Below are 25,723 nucleotides of genomic sequence, written 5' to 3'. Positions count from 1 at the left end.
TTGTAACATTTTGAGTCATTGTATTTCCTAGGTTATACGATTATCATCTCCAAGGCTATTGCTTTTCTTCAACTTTGTTGTGTTGATTTTCATACATAAATTATGGTTATATCGGACTTAAATTTCATCAATATTTTCTTTATCCTTTTGCACTTTTTTTGCATTTTCTGTTCCTATCAAAAAACCCCTATATTTTCTTTCATTATTTTAAAGTTTGTTTTTAATGTTTATATCTTTAATCCATTTGGATTAGCATTCTAATTTGTGGATAGCTAATTGTTGCAACAGCATTAGTTGAATAACCCATTCTGACTCTACTGGTTTGTAATAAAAGAAATAATAAAAAGAGTAGTCATAATAGATAAGATATTGATAACCTTTACTTAGTCCTTAATACACATCAGGCACTCTTTCAAATGTTTTATATATGTATTAGCAGTAATCCATGAAATGGATAGTAGTAGTACCTCCATTATGTAGTTGAATAAATTAAGGCACAGAAGATAAATTAAATAGCATAAAACTACATAGTTAGTAAATGGCAGAGCTGAGACTGAAAACAAAGCAGTTTCTCCACATCTTTTCCAGTGCTTGTTATCTCTTGTCTTTTTGTCAATAGCCATTCTATCAGGTGTGAGATGATATCATGATTTTGATTTGCATTTCTCTGGTGATTAGTGATGTGTGAGCACCTTTTCATGTACCTGTTGGCTATTTGTATATCTTCTTTGGAAAAATGTCTATTCAGGTTCTTTGCCCATGTTTTAATCTGATTTTTTTTTTTTTTTTGCTCTTGAGTTGTATAAGTTCCCTTATATATTAGCTTGTTATCAGATATGATTTGTATATATTTTCCCCCATTCCTTAGGTTGTCTTTTCATTTGTTGATTTTTCCCTTCTGCTGTACATAAGCTTTTTAGTTTGATGTAGTCTTTTATTTTTGCTTTTTTTGCTTGTGCTTTTGGTGTAATATCCAAAAAAATCATTGCTGAGACCAATATCATGGAGTTTTTTTTTCCTGTTTTAGTCTATGAGTTCTGTGGTTTCAGGTCTTACATTTAAGTCTTTAATCCATTTTGAGTTAATTTCTGTGAATGGTGTAAGATAGGGGTCCCGTTTCATTATTTTGCTTATAGATATCCAATTTTCCCAACATCATTTATTGAAGAGACTACCTTTTCTCCATTGAGTATTCTTGGCTCCTTTGTCAAATATTAGTTGACCATATATGCATGAGTTTACTTCTGGGCTCTTGATCAGTTCCATTCATCTATGTGTTTTGCAATATATGAAATCATTGCATTCTACATCTTAAACTTACACAATGTCATGTGTCAATTATATCTCAAAGCTGGAAAAAATAATTTTATAAAAGATAACAAAGGAGTTTTGTTGTGATTTTCTTGGGTTTAGTTTCTTTGGCATAATACTTTTCTATCAAGATCCAATATATGTTTAGGTATATTTCTCGATTATCTTTTCTGTTTCTATTGGTCATTTCTTTTCTCTATGTGCCAGTACTATTGTGTCTTGATCCTTATAGTTGTATAATATGTATTGTACAGCCAGTATCTGATAGGAATAGTCTAATTTGTTCTTTTTAGAACAGCCTCGGCTATTCTTGAAATGTTCTTCCGTAGGAACTTTGGAATCAGTTTGCAAAATCAGAAGTTTGCTTTTGGAACGTTAATGAGAATTGTATTGAATTTATTGATTCATTTGGGGAGATTAGATATTTTATGATTATTATGCCCTTCTCTCCCTCTATTCTTGTGTATCTTGTCAGGTAGTTAGTTATTTTATATTATTAAAACAACTGAGGTTAATTTTAAATATAATGGGCATACAGACATGTATAGAAAACATAAGTTCAAATTAACATTTAATTAAAAAGTGGAAATATATTTAACCCCCACTCTGGTCAAGAACATAGAACATTATTAGTGTTACAGAACACTCTGTATGTCCCTCCCTAATCATAATCCTAACCCTCAACCTTAGTGATAACCGTGATCCTGACTTTTGGGATAATTATTTCCCTGCTTATCTTGACACTTTTACTATTTTTTCATACATCCCTAAGATATAATTTAATATAATAATTTTATGTGTTAAGTCTTTCCTTCACCATTTCCTTTTTTCTGAGATTAATATGTTAAGCTACTTGTACCAGTAGTTAAGTCACTTTTTTATCCATGTAATATTTTCAGCGCAAATATGTCACAGTTTACCCATATTATGGTTTTTCGAGTTGTTTCCAACTTGGGATGAATACAAACAATGCTGCTATAAACGTAACTGTATGTATAGTGCATATGTGTGTGAGTTTCTCAGGAGTTAATACTTTGACTTTTTTTTTTATGCTTTCATTTAATTTATTTTTTAATACAGCAGGTTCTTATTAGTCATCCATTTTATACACATCAGTGTATACATGTCAATCCCAATTGCCCAATTCATCACACCACCACCCCCAACCCCGCACCGCTTTCCCCCCTTGGTGTCCATACATTTGTTCTCTACATCTGTGTCTCAATTTCTGCCCTGCAAACCAGTTCATCTGTACCATTTTCTAGGTTCCACATATATGCGTTCATATACGATATGTGTTTTTCTCTTTCTGACTTACTTCACTCTGTATGACAGTCTCTAGGTCCATCCACGTCTCCACAAATGACCCAATTTCGTTCCTTTTTATGGCTGAGTAATATTCCATCGTATATATGTACCACATCTTCTTCATCCATTCATTGGTTGATGGGCATTTAGGTTGCTTCCATGACCTGGCTATTGTAAATAATGCTGCAGTGAACATTGAGGTGCATGTCTCTTTCTGAATAATGGTCTTCTCTGGGTATATGCCCAGGAGTGGGATTGCTGGGTCATATGATAATTCTCTTTTTAGTTTTTTAAGGAAACTCCATACTGTTCTCCATAGTGGCTGTATCAGTTTACATTCCCACCAGCAGTGCAAGAGGGTTCCCTTTTCTCCACACCCTCTCCAGCACTTACTGTTTGTAGATTTTCTGATGATGCCCATTCTAACTGGTGTGAGGTGATACCGCATTGTAGTTTTGATTTGCATTTCTCTAATAATTAGTGATGTTGAGCAGCTTTTCATGTGCTTCTTGGCCATCTGTATGTCTTCTTAGGAGAAATGTCTATTTAGGTCTTCTGCCCATTTTTCGATTGGGTTGTTTGTTTTTTTAATATTGAGCTGCATGAGCTGTTTATATATTTTGGAGATTAATCCTTTGTCCGTTGACTCGTTTGCAAATATTTTCTCCCATTCTGAAGGTTGTCTTTTTCTCTTGTTTATGGTTTCCTTTGCTGTGCAAAAGCTTTGAAGTTTCATTAGGTCCCATTTGTTTATTTTTGTTTTTATTTCCATTACTCTACGAGGTGGATCAAAAAAGATCTTGCTGTGATTTACATCAAAGAGTGTTCTTCCTATGTTTTCCTCTAAGAGTTTTATAGTGTCCGGTCTTACATTTAGGTCTCTAATCCATTTTGAGTTTATTTTTGTGTAAGGTGTTAGGGAGTGTTCTAATTTCATTCTTTTACATGTAGCTGTCCAGTTTTCCCAGCACCACTTATTGAAGAGACTGTCTTTTCTCCATTGTATATTCTTGCCTCCTTTATCAAAGATAAGGTGACCATATGTGCATAGGTTTATCTCTGGGCTTTCTATCTTGTTCCATTGATCTATGTTTCTGTTTTTGTGCCAGTACCATATTGTCTTGATTACTGTACCTTTGTAGTATAGTCTGAAGTCAGGGAGTATGATTCCTCCAGCTTGGTTTTTTTCCCTCAAGACTGCTTTGGCTATTCGGGGTCTTTTGTGTCTCCATACAAATTTTAAGATTTTTTGTTCTAGTTCCTTAGAAAATGCCATTGGTAATTTGATAGGGATTGCATTGAATCTGTAGATTGCTTTGGGTAGTATAGTCATTTTCACAATATTGATTCTTCCAATCCAAGAACATGGTATATCTCTCCATCTGTTGGTATCATCTTTAATTTCTTTCATCAGTATCTTATGGTTTTCTGCATACAGGTCTTCTGTCTCCCTAGGTAGGTTTATTCCTAGGTATTTTATTCTTTTTGTTGCAGTGGTAAATGGGAGTGTTTCCATAATTTCTCTTTCAGATATTTCATCATTAGTGTATAGGAATGCAAGAGATTTCTGTGCATTAATTTTTTTAAATAAGTTTAGGCATTGCATAGGTAGTATTTATTTTTATTTATTTATTTATTTATGGCTGTGTTGGGTCTTCATTTCCGTGCAAGGGCTTTCTCTAGTTGCGGCGAGCGGGGGCCACTCTTCATCGCAGTGCGCGGGCCTCTCACTGTCACGGCCTCTCCTGTTGCGGAGCACAAGCTCCGGACGCGCAGGCTCAGTAGTTATGGCTCACGGGCCTAGTTGCTCCGCGGCATGTGGGATCTTCCCAGACCAGGGCTCGAACCTGTGTCCCCTGCATTGGCAGGCAGACTCTCAACCACTGCACCACCAGGGAAGCCCTGTGCATTAATTTTGTATCCTGCAACTTTACCAATTTCATTGATTAGCTCTAGTAGTTTCCTGGTGGCATCTTTAGGATTCTCTATGTATGGTATCATGTCATCTGCAAACAGTGACAGTTTTACTTCTTCTTTTCCAATTTGTATTCCTTTTATTTCTTTATCTTCTCTGATTGCCGTGGCTAGGACTTCCAAAACTATGTTGAGTAATAGTGGTGAGAGTGGACATCCTTGTCTTGTTCCTGATCTTAGAGGAAATGCTTTCAGTTTTTCACCATTGAGAATGATGTTTGCTGTTGGTTTGTCATATATGGCCTTTATTATGTTGAGGTAAGTTCCCTCTATGCCCATTTTTTGGAGAGTTTTGATCATAAATCGGTGGTGAATTTTCTCAAAAGCTTTTTCTGCATCTATTGAGATGATCATATGGTTTTTCTTCTTCAATTTGTTAATATGGTGTATCACATTGATTGATTTGCGTATATTGAAGAATCCTTGCATCCCTGGGATAAATCCCACTTGATCATGGTGTATGATCCTTTTACTGTGTTGTTGGATTCTGTTTGCTAGTATTTTGTTGAGGATTTTTGCATCTATATTCATCAGTGATATTGGTCTGTAATTTCCTTTTTTTGTAGTATCTTTGTCTGGTTTTGGTATCAGGGTGATGGCGGCCTCATAGAACAAGTTTGGGAGTGTTCCTTGCTCTGCAATTTTCTGGAAGAGTTTGTGAAGGATGGGTGTTAGCTCTTCTCTAAATGTTCGATAGAATTCACCTGTGAAGCCATCTGGTCCTGGACTTTTGTTTGTTGGAAGATTTTTAATCACAGTTTCAATTTCATTACTTGTGATTGGTCTGTTCATATTTTCTGTTTCTTCCTGGTTCAGTCTTGGAAGGTTATACCTTTCTAAGAATTTGTCCATTTCTTCCAGGTTGTCCATTTTATTGGCATAAAGTTGCTTGTAGTAGTGTCTTAGGATGCTTTGTATTTCTGCGGTGTCTGTTGTAACTTCTCCTTTTTCATTTCTGATTTTATTGATTTGAGTCCTCTCCCTCTTTTTCTTGATGAGTCTGGCTAATGGCTTATCAATTTTATCTTCTCAAAGAACCAGCTTTTAGTTTTATTGATCTTTGCTATTGTTTTCCTTGTTTCTATTTCATTTATTTCTGCTCTGATCTTTATGGTTTCTTTCCTTCTGCTAACTTTGGGTTTTGTTTGTTCTTCTTTCTCTAGTTCCTTTAGGTGTAAGTTAGATTGTTTATTTGAGATTTTTCTTGTTTCTTGAAGTAGGCTTGTATAGCTATAAACTTCCCTCTTAGAACTGCTTTTGCTGCATCCCATAGGTTTTCGATTGTCATGTTTTCATTGTGATTTGTCTCTAGATATTTTTTGATTTCCTCTGATTTCTTCAGTGATCTCTTGGTTATTCAGTAACATATTGTTTAGCCTCCATATGTTTGTGTTTTTTACGTATTTTTCCCTGTAATTCATTTCTAGTCTCATAGCGTTGTGGTCAGAAGTGATGCTTGATATGATTTGAATATTCTTAAATTTACTGAGGCTTGATTTGTGACCCAAGATGTGATCTATCCTGGAGAATGTTCCGGGTGCACTTGAGAAGAAAGTGTAATCTGCGGTTTTTGGATGAAATGTCCTATAAATATCAATTAAATCTATCTGGTCTATTGTGTCATTTAAAGCTTCTGTTTCCTTATTTATTTTCGTTTTGGATGATCTGTCCTTTGGTGTAGGTGAGGTGTTAAAGTCCCCCACTGTTACTGTGTTACTGTCAGTTTCCTCTTTTAGAGCTGTTAGCAGTTTCCTTATGTATTGAGGTGCTCCTATGTTGGGTGCATATATATTTATAATTGTTATATCTTCTTCTTGGATTGATCCCTTGATCATTATGTAGTGTCCTTCCTTGTCTCTTGTAACATTCTTTATTTTAAAGTCTATTTTATCTGATATGAGTATTGCTACTCCAGCTTTCTTTTGATTTCTGTTTGTATGGAATATCTTTTTTCATCCCCTCACTTTCAGTCTGAATGTGTCCCTAGGTCTGAAGTGGGTCTCTTGTAGACAGCATATATATGGGTCTTATTTTTGTATCCATTCAGCAAGCCTGTGTCTTTTGGTTGGAGCATTTAATCCATTCACGTTTAAGGGAATTATTGATATGTATGTTTCTATGGCCATTTTCTTAATTGTTTTGGGTTTGTTTTTGTAGGTCCTTTTCTTCTCTTGTGTTTCCTGCTTAGTGAAGTTCCTTTAATAATAATTAAATAATTTGGGAGATAATTTTAATACATTTGAGTCTTCTAATCCAGGAATATAGTGTAACTCTGTTTTGCTTGTCTTTAATATATCTCAGTAAAATTTATAATTTTCCATAGAGTTTCATACATATTTTGTTAGATTTATTCCTAGGTATTTCATATTTTTGATGCCTTTTAAAAGTTATCTTTTAAATTGTTCTAACCACTTGTGGCTAGTATATAAAAATAGATGTTTCTAAATTGATTTATCATCCACTCAGTTTGCTGTGTGTACCTTTTAAATGTATTAATATAGAAGTAGATACTTTTGACTTTCTTATGTAGGCAGTTGTACCATTTAGAAATAATAATATTTTTGGTGTTTTAATTTCTAATTCTTGTTCTTTTTTTCTGTCTTTAACTGTACTGGCTAAGAAGTCTAAGACAGTGGTAAGGTAGAAATAGTTGTGGCAGGCATACTTGTTTTGTTCTTGATCTCCAAGGGAAAGCTTTCAACATTTTACCATTGAATATATTTCTTTTAATGTTTTTATAGATAACTTTGTCATATTAAGGCTGTTCTCTTTCATTCCTAGGTTATACATTTTGGTTTTTTTAAACTACAGATGGGCTAAAATTGATCAATTTTTCTACATTTTTGAGATAATCATTTTTCTATTTTAATTTATTGAGTATTTAGTATGGTGAACAACATTAATTATCTAATGTTAAACAAAACTTGCATTCTTGGAAGTAACCCACTAGCTCATGACATATTTTATATATTACTGGAATTGGTTTGTCTCATTTCAGAAGTTTTTAGATCGATGGTCATGAGTGTGAGTGGCCTATACTTTCACTTCTTAAATGTCATTGTTAAATTTTGGTTTCAAGGTTTTCTTAGGCACATAACATGAGACAAGGAAAATATCCATTATTTTGTGCTTGTTATTTGTCTTGCCTGTTCTATATATTTTTTCTCTCCTGACCAAAATTGATACCTGAAGAAATAGTCAGTTGAAAACCTTTGCTATAGAGAACTCTGGTCCAGAAGGCATAATTGCATAATTCTATCAAAAATATGAAAGGAATAATACCATTTTGCACAAGCCCTTTCATAAAATAGAGAACATTTTCTAATTTGTTGTAGGGAACTAATTAGGGTAGCCCAGTGTAGCCCTAATAGCAAAACTTGAAACATTATAGGGAAAGAAAATTAGTCATATCCTTCATGAATGTAAGTGCAAGAATCTTTAACAAAATATTAGTAAATCAAATCTAGTAATATAAAAAGGAATAATACATCATGACCAACTGAGATCTGGCCCAGGAATGTAAGATTAGTTTAACATATGAGACTTGATCAGTGTAATTCACCACAATAACAAAGCAAATCAGGAAAATAATGTGGTCAGGTAAATAGATGTAAAAAATTTGATAACATCTAAAATCCTTTCATGAAAAAACACTCAATAATATATGAACTAGAAGGAATTTTTTTCAACCTGATAAGGGATATCTATACAATTCTTAAAGCAAACAGCATACTTAATGAACACTCTTACAACTTCTATTCAGCATTGTACTGGAGGTGTTAGCCTAAATAATAGGGAAATAATAAAATGAAAGGCATAACTACTGGGTAAGAAAAAGTAAACCTCTTGGATTGACAGACAGTATGGTAAGTCAAAGTATTAGACCTAAAACTTGAACTCTGCAAGACTGCAAGACACAAAGTCAAACAAAAAATATTGTATTTCCTTTTACTCATAATTGATAACTTGAAATGATATCTTAAAATGCTATTTACAATAGCATCAAAACCCAAAATATTTAGGAATAAATCTGAGAAAAAAATATGTAAGGCCTCTACCACAGATCTGCAAAACACTGAACAGAAAAATAACTGAATCTACATAAATACATACACTATGTTCATAGATTAGAGACTTAACTACTTTTTTAAGTAAAAATAAGTTTTATGGAATATATGTTTTAATGAGATAAATGAGGCTTTCCTTCCTATTTTTTAAAATATTTAACTGAAGTATAGTTGATTCACAATGTTATTTCTGCTGTACAGCAAAGTGATTCAGTTATGCATATATATGTTTTTCATTTTCTTTTCCATTATGGTTTATTGCAGAATATTGAATAGAGGCTAATTAATTTTAACTTGTCAATTCTCCCCAAATTAACCTATAGATTCATTGCAATTATAGTCCAAACTCCAACACTTTTATGTAGAAATTGTCAAGATTACACTAAAGCTTATATGTGAATGCAGAAAATCTAGAATAGATAGAACAGTCCTGGGAAATTACAAATTGGAGGATTTATACTACCTGATTTTAAGACTTAGTACTTAACACAACATTGTAAATCAACTATACTTCAATTCAAAAAAAAAGACTTTGTTCAAATCTATAGTAGTTAAAATAGTAGCAGTAGTCATAATGTATTGACTTAAAGGATAGACAAATAGATCAGTGAAATGGAAAGGAGAATCCAGAAATAGACCCTCACATGTATGGTCAAATTCCTTCTGACAAAGGTACCAATGCAATTCATTAGGGAGAGGAAAGTATTTTCAAGGAATGGTGCAGGAAGAACTAAATATCTAAAAGGAAAAAAAAGTCACTCATATCCCACACCGTAGAGAAACATTAAGTTGAAATGATTTGCAAACATTAATAAAGGTGAGAATTACATTGTAAACATCCTATAAGAAAGCTTTGGGGGGGGGATAGCTTTGTCACTGTGGACAAGAAAATATTTTTTATAATAGAAAAAGCAATAATGAAGAATAACATGATAAGCTGGACCTAACAAAATTTAAAACTTAACATTAATCAAAGGCACTGCTTAGAAATTGAAAAGGCAAGTAAAAGACTGGGACAAAATAATCTCAATATATGTCCTAAAAAACATTCTTATCAGGAATATATAAAAAACCTCATATAAATGTGTATCAAGGATATATAGAAAACATACAAATAATAAGAGGAACAGAAGATTAGATTCAGAGTCAGATGTGAAGATGTGATGCAAGGAAGGGGCCAACACCCCAAGGATGTGGGTGGCCTCTAGAAGTTGGAAAAGGCAAGGAAAGGGATTCTCTTCCTCCAGAAGTAATTCAACCCACTGACACCTTGATTTTAGCCCTCTTAAGACTCATTTCAAACTTCGCACCTTCAGAACTGTAAGATAATAAATTTGTGTTGGTAAGTTGCTAAATTTGTGGTAGAATTTGCCAGGACTAGGTTTACCAAACATTTATTTTTGTCAAACCTCAAAGCAGAAAAGGATTATCTTGTTTGGACAAATGAAAATTGAAACATGAGTGAGGGTGACCATGTTTTCACATGTTTATAAATTCTTAAGCTTCCTGGGATTTAGTTTCCTATGTACATTGATTTAAAACAATGTAAATTTATTTTATAATTCTGGTGGTCAGAATTCCTTAATGGATCTCAGTGGTCTAAGATCAAGATTGTCATCAGGACTTCATTCTTTCTGGAGTTATTACTCCTGGCCTTTCCTTGCTTCTAGAGGCTGCCCTCATTCCTTGGCTTGATAGCCCCCTTCTATCTTCAGAAGTATCAATGGCTGGCTGAGTCTCTTGCTACCGTTTCTCTGGTTCTGCCATTTTTGCCTTCCCCTTCAGTACATTAGGCTGTAATAATTGTCCAGATAATCCAGGACAGTCTCTCCATCTCAACATCAATTGACTAGCAACTTTAATTTCCTCTATAACCTAATCCCCTTTTACCTTGTAAACAAACAATACAGGCTCTGGGCATTAGGGTGTGGACATTTGGGGGGTACGTTACTCTGCATACTACACAGCCATCCTTGATGTTTTACACTGGATACATTGAGCCATGTTGAGACTGTTGGGGAAGCAACGGGGTGTATTTGAAAGATCATTGGCATCAGATAGGCCTGGAGTTTGCTCTTTACTAGCTGTTAATACTTGGATATGTCACTTAAATTCTTTGTCACCACAGTTTATCTAGCTAAAAATGGGTATGATAATTACACCTACCTTTTTACAAGGGTGATTGCAAGGACAGAATGAGATAGTAGAGTTAATAATGAAATAGTAATAACCATTCATTGAACCCTCGCTATTTGAGATACAGAATAGGTCCCAAACAAATGTTTATGACTAGGGTCATGATTAAAAGCCCTCATAGAGTGCAGTGGTGGCTTTTGGCCATTCAAGTAATTAAGTTTCATCTGGTTTTGGCTCTGTCAGATCTGTAGTTTATTTCTGTGCTCATTTGTAGCTGCAGTTCCCAAATATTTACTGCCATTTCAGCAGGTGTGTATGCTTTGCCTACATCTTATTTTACCCCATTTTAGAAGTGAATGGCAGTGCGACCCTGTTCTAAGCTCATTGAGAAGTACCTTGTTGATGGCTCATACTACAGCATACTCAATCCGCGTACTGTTTAGGGGAGCAGCCGTACTGCCATATTGAGTTGGCCCGAATTAATACTATATTTTGCAAACGGAAGATCCGAAGCACAGAAACCAGGCTGTAAATTAGTTGGTCTAGCCAGAGATGATACATCTCATAAATAATTTGCCCATGGCTTGCAGTCTTTGAAAAGGTTCTCTAAGGACGTTTGGCTGCCTGAAGGGGAGCACTTGCTTTTTCTGTAACCTCCACTGTAGCACTAGATTATTCGATTCACTGTGCCTCGCTGTCCAGTGTGCGAATTTATTTGTGGTTGGGATGGAAAAGGTGTCGTCGGCCCCACTGCGGGGAAATCTGGTGAATACCTGGCATGTTTCTCTGCAGTTTTGGGTCTGGAAGCGGCTGAGAGCCGGAATGGCCCACACTTGGCTGCTTTTTCCCTCATGTGCTCCGTCGGACCTGGAGTAGCATAATTAGATGATGCTTTCTGTTCAGACTGATCACCCTTTCGCTTGCCTTTAGTATTGTTTACTCTCTGTTTCCTTTGAACAAAATAATGAATTCCATTTCCTTTTAGTCGTATTCTGTTTGATCCACTTATCTCTTTGAAGACAGTCAGTGGAGCTCTGTAGAAAAGTGGTCTGTGGGGAAAAGTTTAGGATTTTTGACATTAATCTTTTAGGCATATTCATCTTTAACAAATGAGACTTTTTCACATTTCTCACCTCTTCGTATCTGTTTAACACGGATCAGTTTTCAGTCCTTAGTCTTGTTTCACTGTTGTATATGTTGACGTATCTTTTTTTTTTTTTTTTTTTTTTTTATTTATGGCTGTGTTGGGTCTTCGTTTCTGTGCGAGGGCTTTCTCCAGTTGTGGCAAGCGGGGGCCACTCTTCATCGCGGTGCGCGGGCCTCTCACTGTCGCGGCCTCTCTTGTTGCGGAGCACAGGCTCCAGACGCGCAGGCTCAGTAGTTGTGGCTCATGGGCCCAGTTGCTCCGCGGCATGTGGGATCTTCCCAGACCAGGGCTCGAACCCGTGTCCCCTGCATTGGCAGGCAGACTCCCAACCACTGCGCCACCAGGGAAGCCCCGTTGATGTATCTTTTAATGCTGCATTTCTAAGATTTTTTTTGTGTTTGTGTGTGTGTGTGCAACCTGTAAATGAAGGTTTTTTTTTTTTACATTGATATTTTAAATGTAAGATTAAGTAATCATATTTTGTTTTGGATAAGTAAATTATAAACTCTGAGCCACAGTATCAAGATATATTATGTAGCATTATAATAATTTTGGTACTATATAAGATTGAAGGGGTAGTAATGGTAGCCTGTATATAAACTTCCACTGGAAAACATTTCACAGTTTAAAAAGTTGTTCTTTTGTTAACTGGGGTTCTAATTCTTCTTGGTTAGGTATACACCATGTGCACTTGGAGGAAAACATATTGGTCTGTACTGTTTTTTTTTAATAAATTTATTTATTTATTTATTATTTATTTCTTTTTGGCTGTGTTGGGTCTTCGTTTCTGTGCAAGGGCTTTCTCTAGTTGCGGCGAGCGGGGGCCACTCTTCATCGCGGTGCGCGGGCCTCTCACTGTCGTGGCCTCTCTTGTTGCAGAGCACAGGCTCCAGACGCGCAGGCTCAGTAGTTGTGGCTCACGGGCCCAGTTGCTCCGCGGCATGTGGCGTCTTCCCAGACCAGGGCTCGAACCCGTGTCCCCTGCATTGGCAGGCAGATTCTCAACCACTGTGCCACCAGGGAAGCCTGGTCTGTACTTTTTTTTTGCTAATTATAACATCTTAATTAAGATTAGTTAACTAGATTGCGTTTCCTTTAAAGTATCTAAAAATAAAATGAATCAATAACATTGTTCAGCCTTTTATTGCTCAGCCTTCCAGGCACACAGCCCAGGCCCATGCTGGCCTCTTGCCCCTCGGAGGCAAACATCCTGCCAGCCCTCTGGTCCCCAGTTAATTGAGCAGAAGTCTGCATGGTGGCCCGTCCAGTGATTTCAGTGCCCTCTGGGGCACTGAGTTGACAATAGAGTGAGTCTCAGAGAGGTCTCTAATTGACTAGCTTCTGCTGCTATAAGACTCTCTATTCAAATGGAACAAATTTGAGCTGTTCAACCCTTCTTTGGCACCTAGCCAAGTTCTGGATGGCATAAAACCAGCACTTGCTTAAGGCAGTGGCATTGTTTGTAGTGGCAAGAGCCATGCTGAAGACAGTTGTGTTGACTTGCTGCCACGTTGTAATTTGAAGACAGGTATTGAGTCAGATTTCTTTTTCAAATGTCTCTTTGTAAAAGACAGCACTGTAGGGGAAAGGGCAGTTTGAGATCTGTTTCCCAAAGTCTGTCTCACAGCTTCTTGATGCGCCTAAAGTTATAATACCTTTTGCTTATCATCTTGGACAACTATCTGTCACCTGTTGTCATAGAGGTTGTTGATGTCACGCAACAGTAGATTAATAGCAGAGTGATTTTTTTTCCATAATGAAGCTTGAAAATATTTCTTGGGTCTAACACGGGAAATTCGTATTTGTGCATAGCTGAATTCTGCACACAACTGAAAGTTGCCCTATTAAGTTTCAGGAGTTTGTTTTAAATGCTTTCTTCCATACATGCTAGTGAAAAGTCATGTATTGAGGGACCTACTTTGTTCTTCTTGTAGGCAGACTGTAGTCTACACAATAATAACTCACAGTCCAAGAGGATACTGAATGGGGAGTGAAGGGAAACCATGTGTATATTAGAAAGAGGAAAAGGCTAGAAGGCATGAGCCTTGGGTTTGCTACCATCTCTTCCATGAATCTTCAGAGTAACATGGGAAAAATCATTTACTCTATGTGTGAAAGTTTTGTCATCTCAATAGTTGGGTGACAGGCCCAACCTATCCCATAGGATATATACAAAACCTTTTTGAAAGCATGAATGCTATACAACAAAACCTAATATTTTTTAAAGTACTTAGGATGTCTAAATAACTTTTAAGGCACATAACAACCCTAGGAAATAGGTACTAGCATTGTCTCCATTTTATAGTTGGAGACACTCTAGCAGGGAGAGGTTAAGTGGCTTGCCCTCTTGGTCAGGCTAATATGGTTCAGAGCCAGAATTTGAACCCAGATGGTCTGGCACTAGAGTCTGTGCTTAACGACTGCTATATCATACTATTTGAACACAGAGAGAAAGGATGATTTCTTGCCTTTCCCGTGAAGACTTTCCCCAGTCTCCTCTCATAGTCAAAATGAATATGACACCTCAGGCTTAACCCTTTGAGTGGTCTGATCAGTAGCAAGGATAGTTTACATCTTCCATGCAGGATCCCTGTAGCCAACCACAAACATTTAAGGATCTGCCCATTGAAAACTAGGAATTCGTCTGAATGTAGGGGCATTGACTAGTGGAGTGCTTTGTAAGTATACAGATTCCTAGGCCCCTCCCTTGGAGATACTGATTTACTAGGTCAAGGATGGGGTGTGGGAATGTATTTCTTAAAAGCTCCCCAGGTGAGATATTTGTGTTAATAGTGAAGTTAACTCAGCCATAAAAAAGAATGAAATATTGCCATTTGCTGCAACGTGGATGGACCTAGAGATTATCATATTAAGTGAAATAAGTCAGACAGAGACAGACAAATATCATATTATATTGCTTATGTGTGGAATCTAAAAAAAAATGAGACAAATGAACTTACATACAAAATAGAAACAGACCCACACACATAGAAAACAAATTTATGGTTACCAAAGGGGAAAGGGGAGAGGGATAAATTAGGAGTATGGGATTAACAGATATATACCACTATATATAAAATAAACTACAAGGATTTACTGTATAGCACAGGGACATATATCCAATATCTTATAACCTATAATGAAAAAGAATGTACACTTTCTTTGCTGTACACCTGAAACTAACAATATTGTAAATCAGCTGTACTTCAATACAAAAAAAATAGGGAAGTTAACAGAACTTTAGAAGGACTGTACCCAGTGTGTACACCTCACTTGTACCTTAATCTAGCTGCTGAGCTAAATGCCTTAGATGAAGTTTGTCATCCCTAAGTGTCCCTGGGGGATTGGTTCCAAGATCCTGTGGATACCAAAATCTGCGATGCTTAAGTCCCTTATATAAAATGGCATAGTATTTGCATGTAACCTAAGTGCATCCTCCCGCATACTTTAAATTATCTCTAGATGATTTATAATACCTAATACAGTGTAAAAGCTATGTAAATAGTTGCCGATGCATGGAAAATTCAAGTTTTGCTTTTTGGAACTTTCTGGAACTCTTTTTTCTGAATATTTTCAGTGCATGGCTAGTTGAATCCATAGATGTGGAACCACAGTTACCAACGGCTGACTTTACTCTTCAATGAAAGCTCAGCCAAAAGCCTTTCCCTGCTTCTCTAAAATGAGAGAGAGTTCTAACTGTGCCTATTGAGTGATTACTGTGAAAATTCACTCCATGCCCTTGGTGTGATCCCACCATTTTCATACAGATTAGCTAATGTCATGGCACTAAATGTCGACCACTACATTTTGGGGGAAAACATGAGTTTGGATGTGCTAAAGGGAGATGCCAGAATCTGGAAAAACAGTATGTTTTTCTATTTAATTGTTTCAGTATCTTGAAATAGACACAGTGTTTCTTCTCCAGCAACTACGCTATTATTAAAGATCAGAAATTCATCTTTGGAGACTGAGCTTTGGGCAAAGTATCAAAGCTGTGGCTGTCAGTGACATAGAGAGTGGCCTTGGGCAAGGCACTAAACCTATTTCTGTCTGTCTCCTCATTTGTTACCTGGGATCCCAGCATTTACCTTTTTTCAAGGGAATATGTCATTAATCAATCAATACGTGTGCTACATCGTCTACTTTTAAATAAAAACTAGCTCTTATTATTATCTGCTGAAATGAAGGAAAAATGTGACCTTATTTTCTTGTTGCTTAATGTCTCTTGGCAACTGAGGCAGTAGGAAAGAGACATCGAATCCAACCTCAGCTTCCATTACAAGCTGTCTCTCACAGTATATTATGCGAGAGCCTGGAAGAGTGAAGTATGATAAAAAGGCCCGTAAGGGGCTGTGTACAAGCCTCTACACCAAGCACTGATTAACACTTATTGACTATCCCCTGATGAAAGAACAAGTTCCGAAAGGGCGTGGCTTACTTGGGTTTGTTCTCTGTGGCTCTTAGCGTCTGTCTTCACCCCTCAGGCCGGGTCTCCCCCGCCATTGCCAGTTCAGTCATTTGTATAGAATATGATTCCAGGGCCGTTTGGAACTTGGATCATTGTAAAGATGACCAGAAAACTATAATGTGAAGGAGTACAACCTCAGTGTAGACCATAATGAGAATTCCATTCAGTTTAAAGTAGAAGCCACAAACTCTCTACAGGGTGGAGAAGTTCTCCTTGTCATCTGTAATTTCTTCTCATTAAGAGGTTGCTGATAATCCTTAAGAACTGTGGCCCTGGAGAGACTTCTTATGGTGTCTGTTCCGTTGTTTGTGTATCTGGTATTGCACTTACTTCCCTTGGTTTGGTCTTGTTCTTGTTCCTTTAAGGGAAAAAAAGCTCATAGTATTTGTAAAGTATTTTTTAATGCAGCCTTTAAGTTCTGAGTCCTAAGCAATATTTAACATATAAACAACATTACCTCCTTCAAATATCCTCTTCACAGCCCTGGAAGTAGGCATGTATTACTGCAGAATTGTCTCCCCAATCTCAAGACTGTATATCTTTTCTCTGTCAAGATCAGGAAAATCAAAGAGATTATGTGGGACCAACGTCTTATATCTGTGACAGTGGATGAGTATTTTACACCACCATTTTGGGTAGAGTCACTCCTTGCATTGTGTCTAAACTGTTGCAGGGTTTGTTTTTTTTTGTGTGTGTGTGTGTAAGGGAGTATTTGACATTAAAATGTAATCACTCTACTCTCAAAATGGTACGTCATAACAGCACTTTGCTATGTACTGTGGGAGGTACAAAAATAAAAGAACCTCAGAATCTCAAAGAGGTTTGAGTACAGTTGAGGAAATATGGGAGATGTGCATCTTAAGGGGAAAAAAAACTAGCACAGAAAGAAAAGTAACAAGAGATGATACTAATTACGGAGTAGCATGAGATCGTATTTTAAACTCCATGTCTTCCATTTACTAACTGTGGCTGTGGACGATCCACTTCATCTCTATGCCTCAGTCTCCTCATCTACATAGTGGGGATACAGTTAATACCTTTTTAATACGATCATTGTAAGGACTAAACGAATTAATGTATCTAAAGCATTTATAGCAGTGCCTGGCCAGAAGTGCTTTATGAATGAGTAGTACCTATTTTTATTAACTATAAGGGGTTTAAAGAAAATACTGATGCCCCTCCTTTAGGTATACCTGTGGGACCCAATAAACTGGGGATATTTCCAAATATTTCTCTCACTTCAAATTAAGATTTAGCTTCCCTGAGTATGAGGAGGAGGCTGATGTTCCTACCTAATCTCTTCCAAAATTTTTTTAAAAATTGTGTACATTAAAGATGTACAAAGTGATGATTTGATATACATAGTGAATATTCCAGACACAGAACGAAACTGAATGACCTCACTTGTGTGTAGAATTTTAAATTGTATATGTAAAATCAGAGAGTACAGTGGTGATGACCAGGGACCAGAGTTGTGGGATATGGGAAGACGCTGGTCCTACGTAATCTCTTTGGTTTTCTTCTCACCTCTCTTCTGCCTTAGTACCATCAGTCCACTGGCTCTGAGATGCACTCAGAAAAGGAAAATTCTATTTCTTTCTTTCCATTTCTGGTCTAGAAATGGTACCTTTCCTGTCTTAAACCTAAATCAGGTCCACCAGGCCTGTCTCTTGATATGCTAAATAAAGAAATAAAGGAATTTCAAAAATCCCTGTCTCTCAAGACATAGCCTAACTCTCTAGCCTGTTGCCTTGCTAAGGACTGTCAAAATCTGTTCTACCTTTCCTTTTGTAACAACCCTGTTTAAAAAAAAAAAAAAAATCCTTGCTGTTATTGTACCTGCATCTGCTCCAAGGCACATGGATGTCTTGGGTTGAATCCATGAAAGGCCCACTCCTGCGCAGTTGGATAACTGATCTAACCTTAGTTATTTAGGAATAGAGACCAAATGCATTGGAAGCCATTTGACTCATCTCGGAGTTCTTGCTGTGAGAATATAGTTCACTGTAATCTCAAATCGTTTCTTCTATGAATTATTGTTACAGCGCTAATACACTTAATCAACCCAAGGCATCCGTGTGCTTTGGACAAGGTGTGGGTGGTGCAACGAAACAAGTTTTATATTATCTATGTAGAATATGGATATTTTCATATATATGGGAACTAACTATGAAGTGAGAAGACGCATATGCTTATATGCCCTATGAAATGTGTCCCTTCATTTTATGGTGTTGGATGTGGTGGCAGAATGGTTCAAAGTTCAATAATTGCCTCCATTTTATTTTATTTTTATTTATTATTTTGCATTTATTTTATTTATTTATTTTGGTTGCACCAGGTCTTAGTTGCGGCAGGTGGGCTCCTTGGTTGAGGCTCGTGGGCTCCTTAGTTGCAGCTGGCGGGCTCCTCAGTTGTGACACGTGAACTCTTAGTTGCAGTGTACATGTGGGGTCTAGTTCCCTGACCAGGGATCGAACCCGCATCCCCTGCACTGAAAGGCAGATTCTTAATCACTGAGCCACCAGGGAAGTCCCTGCCTCCATTTTATTTAGCACTGACTATATGCCTAGCAGGGTGCTAAAGGAAACAGAATCACATGTGGTTAAAGAATTAGCACCTTCTAATTGCCATAAACAGAAAGAATATGTAGCAAATGTCATGATCTTATTATTCAAAGTGTTTCAATATTTTAATTGTCTCGATCAGACGTGTTACTGTTCTTTTTTTTTTTAAATTTTTTAAAAAAATTAATTTATTTATTTATGGCTGTGTTGGGTCTTCGTTTCTGTGCGAGGGGTTTCTCTAGTTGCGGCGAGCGGGGGCCACTCTTCATCGCGGTGCACGGGCCTCTCACTATCGCGGCCTCTCTTGTTGCGGAGCACAGGCTCCAGACGCGCGGGCTCAGTAGTTGTGGCTCACGGGCCCAGTTGCTCCGCGGCATGTGGGATCTTCCCAGACCAGGGCTCGAACCCGTGTCCCCTGCATTGGCAGGCAGATTCTCAACCACTGCGCCACCAGGGAAGCCCCTACTGTTTGTTCTTGACTGTACTTGGTTACTCTAACGCGCAGCAGGAGATGAGGAGGACTCAAATTTCTTTGGTGATTGGTAAGTGCGATTTCTTGAGTTAATGGTTATGGTTGGTGAGTGACGAGGTCAGAAGTTGCCCAAAGGGATAAAGAGGAACACTCGGTGTTTCTGGGCAAGTTAAACCCTATGTTGTCTTCTTCCTCAGCTCCTCTCACAGTGTACTATGGTTCCCGTTTCTCAGCACTACCCCACTAAACTTTGCGGGCCATGACAGCAGGGACTGTGTAGTGTTCACTTCTGTATCCCTAGAGCCTAGGATGGGGTTTGAAGCCAACTTCAGTAAATGCTTGATGAACATCGGTTGACAGTGGAGCGCAGGGCAGGGTCTAGAATTACCATATTTACAAAGTGTGAACCAACACTGCACATTTCCTACCAGGTAGCTTTGTTTTAATAAATATTAGCTTTATGGAATGTCTGTGACACTTTTTTTACCTGAAATTTTCTGCCCTCCAATATTCTGTTTTGGTTTTGCTCATAAAAGACGTGCGACCCCTCAATGACCCTTCATCTTAACATTTTTTTCCAACTTTGCTAAGCAGTGGTGTTTTTGTTATATGAAAACGAACCAGGCGAAACCACAAAAAGTGTCACTGACATGATATACATATGATAAGAAAGAACAGTACAAGGAAGCATGCATGCTCCTCATGCTTGAAATATGTGGGTAATAGAATGGTGTAGAAGTTGATTTAAGGCGTGTATGTTGTACCGAAGCTGATAGTCCTAAAACGATACTTCTTAGACAGTAACGTGAAGGAAATGGGACTCGGAAACTGAAACTGCCTGAGAACTAAGAGGTTTGTCAGGATGCACTACAGATGTTCATTTGCATCATCTTCAGCTTCCAACTTCCATCGTGTCATTGGGAATTGAATCGGGAAGCCGTCCAACAGGGGCCTTTGATTGCAGTCACAGGTTCTTCCCACCCCTTGAAAACAGGTTTCTCAAAAGAATAGGCAATAAATAGAAGAAGCCTTTAATCTCGCAGAGAGCACACCTGCACTGCGATGTTAAATTCAGAAGCATCCCCTGCAAAATATACTTCAATGTCATGTTCGTGAAAGATACAAAATCAGCACCCACGTGTTGTGCTTTGTTAAACAGCAGTTCCTCCTAATCTTTTAATAAAGCAGCTCTGAACAAGGATAGAATGTGCAGTCATGAGTTAAATAAAATGAGATTTCCCTTTCTGAAATACTTTTAAACGTGTGTGCTAATTTTTACCTCATTTAGGTTTATTGTTTTGGAGTCAGTGGTAGAAATAAGAGACACTATGGAATCCCAGAATTCTTCCACATTTTTTCCCTTGAGCTAGTCAGAATGGCAGGCTTGATTTCTTTTTCTTTTTTTTTTTTAAGAGACAGTGCATTGAAACATCTGTGCTGCTTTACCTATGGGACAACTGGTACCCCAACTTACTCTCTTCTGTTGTGAGTAATTAACAGTGAATCTTAAGGAGATCCCCCTCTTTGTTTTCCAGACAGGTGCTATTTTTTTTATGTTAACACTCTTAACCCTCTGCTTTTGTATTCCCTGTTGGTGATTTTGTACCTTCAGACAACTCAGAGGTTTTGTATTCATGAGCCTTCTCTAAGTTACATTCCCACCAACAGTGTACAAGGCTTGTAAATACAGTGTAAATAGTATGTGAATAGTTGCTGGCCCACGGCAAATTTAAGCTTTGCTTTTTGGGACTCTCTGGAAATTTTTTTCTTGAATATTTTCCATTGGCGGTTTGTTGAATCTGTAGATGTCATTGTAGTAGTCGGTCAGTTATGAGCAGGGTGTAGGGAGGAATCCTAGTAGAGACACCATATAAAACAACATTATGTAGTAAAACTAATCAACTTCCCTTCTCCTAAAGAACCCAGGTAATTTTCTTTTTGTATTGTCTAATTTTTTTTTTTACATATGATAATATCTTCTATCCCATCTGGTGAATTCCAAGCATACTCAGATACATTAATAAATTGTACTCATCAAAATATTTGATTGTCAGAGTAAAACAGTGTTTTAGAATCCTGACTTTGAGTTCAATAGTTTGTAACATTTATATTGCTGATATTAACCAAATAAGCTTTGTCTGTTTTGTTCACTGTTTTGATTCTAAAATATGCCTGGCGGTTTCATAGGCATTAAATAAACATTTGTTGAATGCACGAATGAATTAATCGAACCTAATACATGAATATTTTTCTTGACTATTAGTAAAGATTTAAAAATTAAATTTATTCTTGTCTCTCTGAGGTTATTTTCTTGGCATTTGGTATATTTGAGCAGGTTCCCTCATTCTTGTGTACAGAAAAGAAAAAATAGATATGATCCATAGGGAAGAAAAGTACCAGAAAGAATATGTCAGTCTATGGCCACAAAGATATATATCAATTTTGCAGTCACTCAAAGAAGTGTTTTTTCAAATAAACACACATGCAGAGAAAAATTTTTATTTAGGATTCAGGTGATGTACTCAGTCTTAACAATCGCACTTGTCCCAAGTGCAGGTCTGATGGAGAATGCCTCATCAAGATTGGAGTTTGATTTCTGAGTCTCAATAAGGAGAAAGAGATAGACAGACTTTGGGGACCTTGACATTTATGGGTGTGGAATGAGTATGTTGTTCATTGAATTGCCATCCCTTCTAGGGATACTGCTACCTGTTGCACAGTTATTGACTGTTTCTTGGTGGCTTGGGATCAGAATGCCTGCGAGCCCTTTGGTGTCTCTAAAGGAATATTTCCTACATTGCAGGTGGGAATTGGTGCTGAATTGATTTCAGTGGCCCCTGAACAAACCAAAACCCCTTGTGATGAGAGTGCCTCTGTTAGAAGATTTACACAGAGTGGGAGGGGGGAGGGAGGGAGAGTCTGTGCATGTGCACGAGAGAGACAACTGATTTAGTATAGCAACGCTTTTGTTTTGTAGAATGAATCATGGTGAAGCTTATTTTGACTCTATTAACTGTGATTGATGAAAATGATGCACTCTAGATCCTCAACTCAGAAACTTTATGAATATCGATTATTAATTATTTAACATGCTTCATGTTATTGCAAACCAAAAATTAAAAAAACTGAATTTAAACATGTACGTTGTTATAATTTTATCATTTGTTGTGGTGAGATCTTTGGATCAGTAGTCTATAGATTATTTTAGCGTATCTAAATTTGTTCAATACCGCAATAGGAAGTCTAATTCAAAAGTCTCAAGATAAATGACAATCAGTATATTTTCCCCTGTAAGTAGGGCTTGATCAGTTTAACGTTTTACTACCAGCTGGCCAGTGAGAGAAGCAAAAACTATTCCAAGGCCCTTCTTCCATAGGTCTTTTTCTGTTTCTCTCCAGCTATTGTCTACAACCTCCTCTATTTTTTCTGTATGTAAAACTTACACAGGCTGTGACCATCTTATTTTATGATCCCCAAACCACAGTCGCTTGGAGACCCAAAATAGAAAGTAATTTCTAGTGAGCTCATCCAAGCTTTAGCCTACGCAGTTCCTTTTTTGCACAAAATGACTTGGCTAACATTCCAACCAAGGACCATAAACCAGCAGCGTGCATAGACACTGAGAATAAAGATATATTTAGATAGATTGCATGGATTAAAGAGGCCTGAACCATCTGTCTTCAACACAGGCGAATGTCATTTTCTTCAGTCAAGGGCCTGGGTTTTCCAGCAATATCCCAGCATTTAAAGATTCAGAGAGGTGCTTTAACAAGTAAATGTGCACATCATCCACAGAAAAGTCGTATGCATCTGTTTCTCTTATTATTACAGACGTTTATAAACTCGGAAAATCTTAGTTATGGTTTCAGAAATAATTTGTTATGTACTTCTTTTTTTTCTTCCATGCTTCCACAGAATCTGTTAATGCTGCTATTCTAAGCACAGTGTTTTATAAGTATTTGTTTCCATGTCTGCCTCCTCCTCTGGAGGATGAGCTCTGCCAGGCTGGGGAGTGGGCTTTATTTATCCTGTGGCCCCAGGATAGTCAGTGATGTACACATTCCTATACATGTGTGTTAAGTGAATTACGTACTTATAGAACCTCTGGTGCTTGGGGATTGTGTGCCTCTTGGGAGGGACGTGAGCAATAATTGAAGTGGTTTGTCAGCCTCTAGTGAGCTAGAATGTGATTCTTTAGTAGATGCCTTGTCTAGTAATAAGGTTGATAGATAAAATATAGGATACTTACTTAAATGTGAATTTCAGGTCAATAACAAATACCTTTTTAGTAAAAGTCTGTCCCAAGTATTGCATCCAGTTAATTGTGTGTCCCATTCTTTGATGTTTATCTGAAATTCAAATTGAGCTGGGCATCCTGTATATTTATTTTCTAAATCTTAAAACTGTATCAGTAAGGATGGGTTGTCCAGTGGAGCATGGGACCAGCGGTAGTGCCCTCACTCAAATGAGTTGACGTAGTTTATTTTGTAAGTAGAGCCCAATCGATTCAAAGACTCGATACCTGTGATCTTTGCTACATTGCATGTGACTGAACTTTTCTTAAAGTGGTAACAAGAAAGTGAGAAAAGCTGTGAAGCCCCCGGATATGATTTAGTTCTTGCCTAATAAAGAACTGCACCTGAAGGCCTTTAGAGGGTAGAGTTACAATCCCAGGCCTTGTCAGAAAGAAGTACTGTTTAGAGTTACATGATGTACTAACATTGAATAAAACAGGTGAGTTTTTTTTTTTTTTTTCTGGGGTGGGGAGTCAAGTGGGAATATTAAAGGCTTTTCATTAAAAACACATTAAATAAATACATTATAAGGAATGATATTTGCCATTAGATTTTCAGACAAAGATACTAATTTACTTAACCCAACTGTTGCTAGGCAGAGAATATGGAACATATTTGAGTCATGTACCGCATTTGGAGAAACCAAAAAAGTTTTCCTTGGTGGGAGCACACCACATGAATGGGATAAAAAAATAGCATCTGTTACTGCTCTTCAGTCTGCTGTGCACATTAGCTGTTTCCATGGAATTAAAAGTGCTCTCATGTGCAACCTTTATTTTGCCCTAAGGTGTTTTTCTATGCTACAACTTTATTTTTTAATGCAGTTTGACTGCCAGAGTACTATAAACTCCCAAATGGTTGCAAACTTGGTGAAGAAAATAGTGCAGAAAGAATAAAAAAGAATGAGAACAGCTTTAGGCATCAAGTCAAATATGTGTGTGACAAAGACGCTTGAGAAGATGGTGAAAACAAAAGACAGTGACCTCTTTTTTTGCATTAGCTCACCCTACTGGGTATAAGGTATTGAATGGCTGCCTAAAAGTCCATCACCTGACTTTTCACGAGTTTGCAAAGGATCACTGTCTCTTTCTCCCCCTTCACCAACCATCGTCCACTATCAAGTCTTTTTTTCCTTCCCTTGGCAGCTACAGCAAACCGTCACTACGTTACACTTCTGTATATAAACAGATTAAATTGAAATTTGTATTTATTGCTTATATCACCTTGATTTTCATTGTTCAACTTTTATGTTTCTTATCCGTGATAAATGTTTAGATATTGTTGACTGGCATGGAATTATTTGGTATTAAAGTTGATCTGTAAAATTTAATGGTGGATCTCACATAGAGGCAAGGTTTCCAGGAGGATATTAATGTCATTAAAGAAGTTCATACAAGACCCATTAGAACAGGGAGGTAGCAGTGGAGATGGTGGAACATAACTGGATTTTAGATGTATTTTCAATGTTGAGATAACGGGTGTATGAGTTTCCTAGGGCTGCTGTAACAGAGTACCACAAACTAGGAGGCTTAAAACAACACAGTTTATGGCCTCCCCATTCTGGAGGCTAGAAGTTCAAAAGCAAGGTGTCAGTAAGGCCATGCTCCTTTTGAAACATGCAGGGGATCGTTCCTTGCCTTCTCCTGGCTTCTGGTGGTTTGCCGGCAATCTTTGATTTTCCTTGGCTTGGAGCTATATACCTCCAATTTCAGCCTTCATCATTACGTGGCAGTCTCCTTGCATGTCTCTGTCTTTATGTGGCCATCTTTGTATGAGGACATCAGTCATGCTGGATTAAGGCCCAGCCCTACTCTAGTAGGGCCTCATCTTAGCTGTTTCCATCTGCAATGACCCTGTTTCCAAACAAGGTCACATTCTTAGGTACTGAGGGTGAGGACTTCAGCATATCTTTTTTGTGGGGTGGGCACAATTCAACCTATAACACCAGGATTCTCTGATAAATGGATGTGGAATGGGAGAA

General features: G+C 37.4%; 1 long non-coding RNA gene across 1 annotated transcript; it reads left to right on the top strand.

The window, feature by feature from the left end:
* The first annotated feature begins 6,336 nt into the window (after window positions 1–6,336).
* Window positions 6,337–24,081, top strand: LOC309652032. Its single transcript, XR_014258520.1, has 3 exons — window positions 6,337–11,983; window positions 12,288–19,119; window positions 19,435–24,081. It is a non-coding gene; the product is annotated as an uncharacterized lncRNA (long non-coding RNA).
* Window positions 24,082–25,723: the final 1,642 nt, after the last annotated feature.

This window comes from Balaenoptera physalus (genome assembly GCF_965194825.1).
Source record: "Balaenoptera physalus genome assembly, chromosome: X".
Classification (NCBI taxonomy): Eukaryota; Metazoa; Chordata; class Mammalia; order Artiodactyla; family Balaenopteridae; genus Balaenoptera; species Balaenoptera physalus.
Note: the sequence above shows the minus strand (reverse complement) of the source record. Positions and strands in the feature narration are given on the sequence as shown.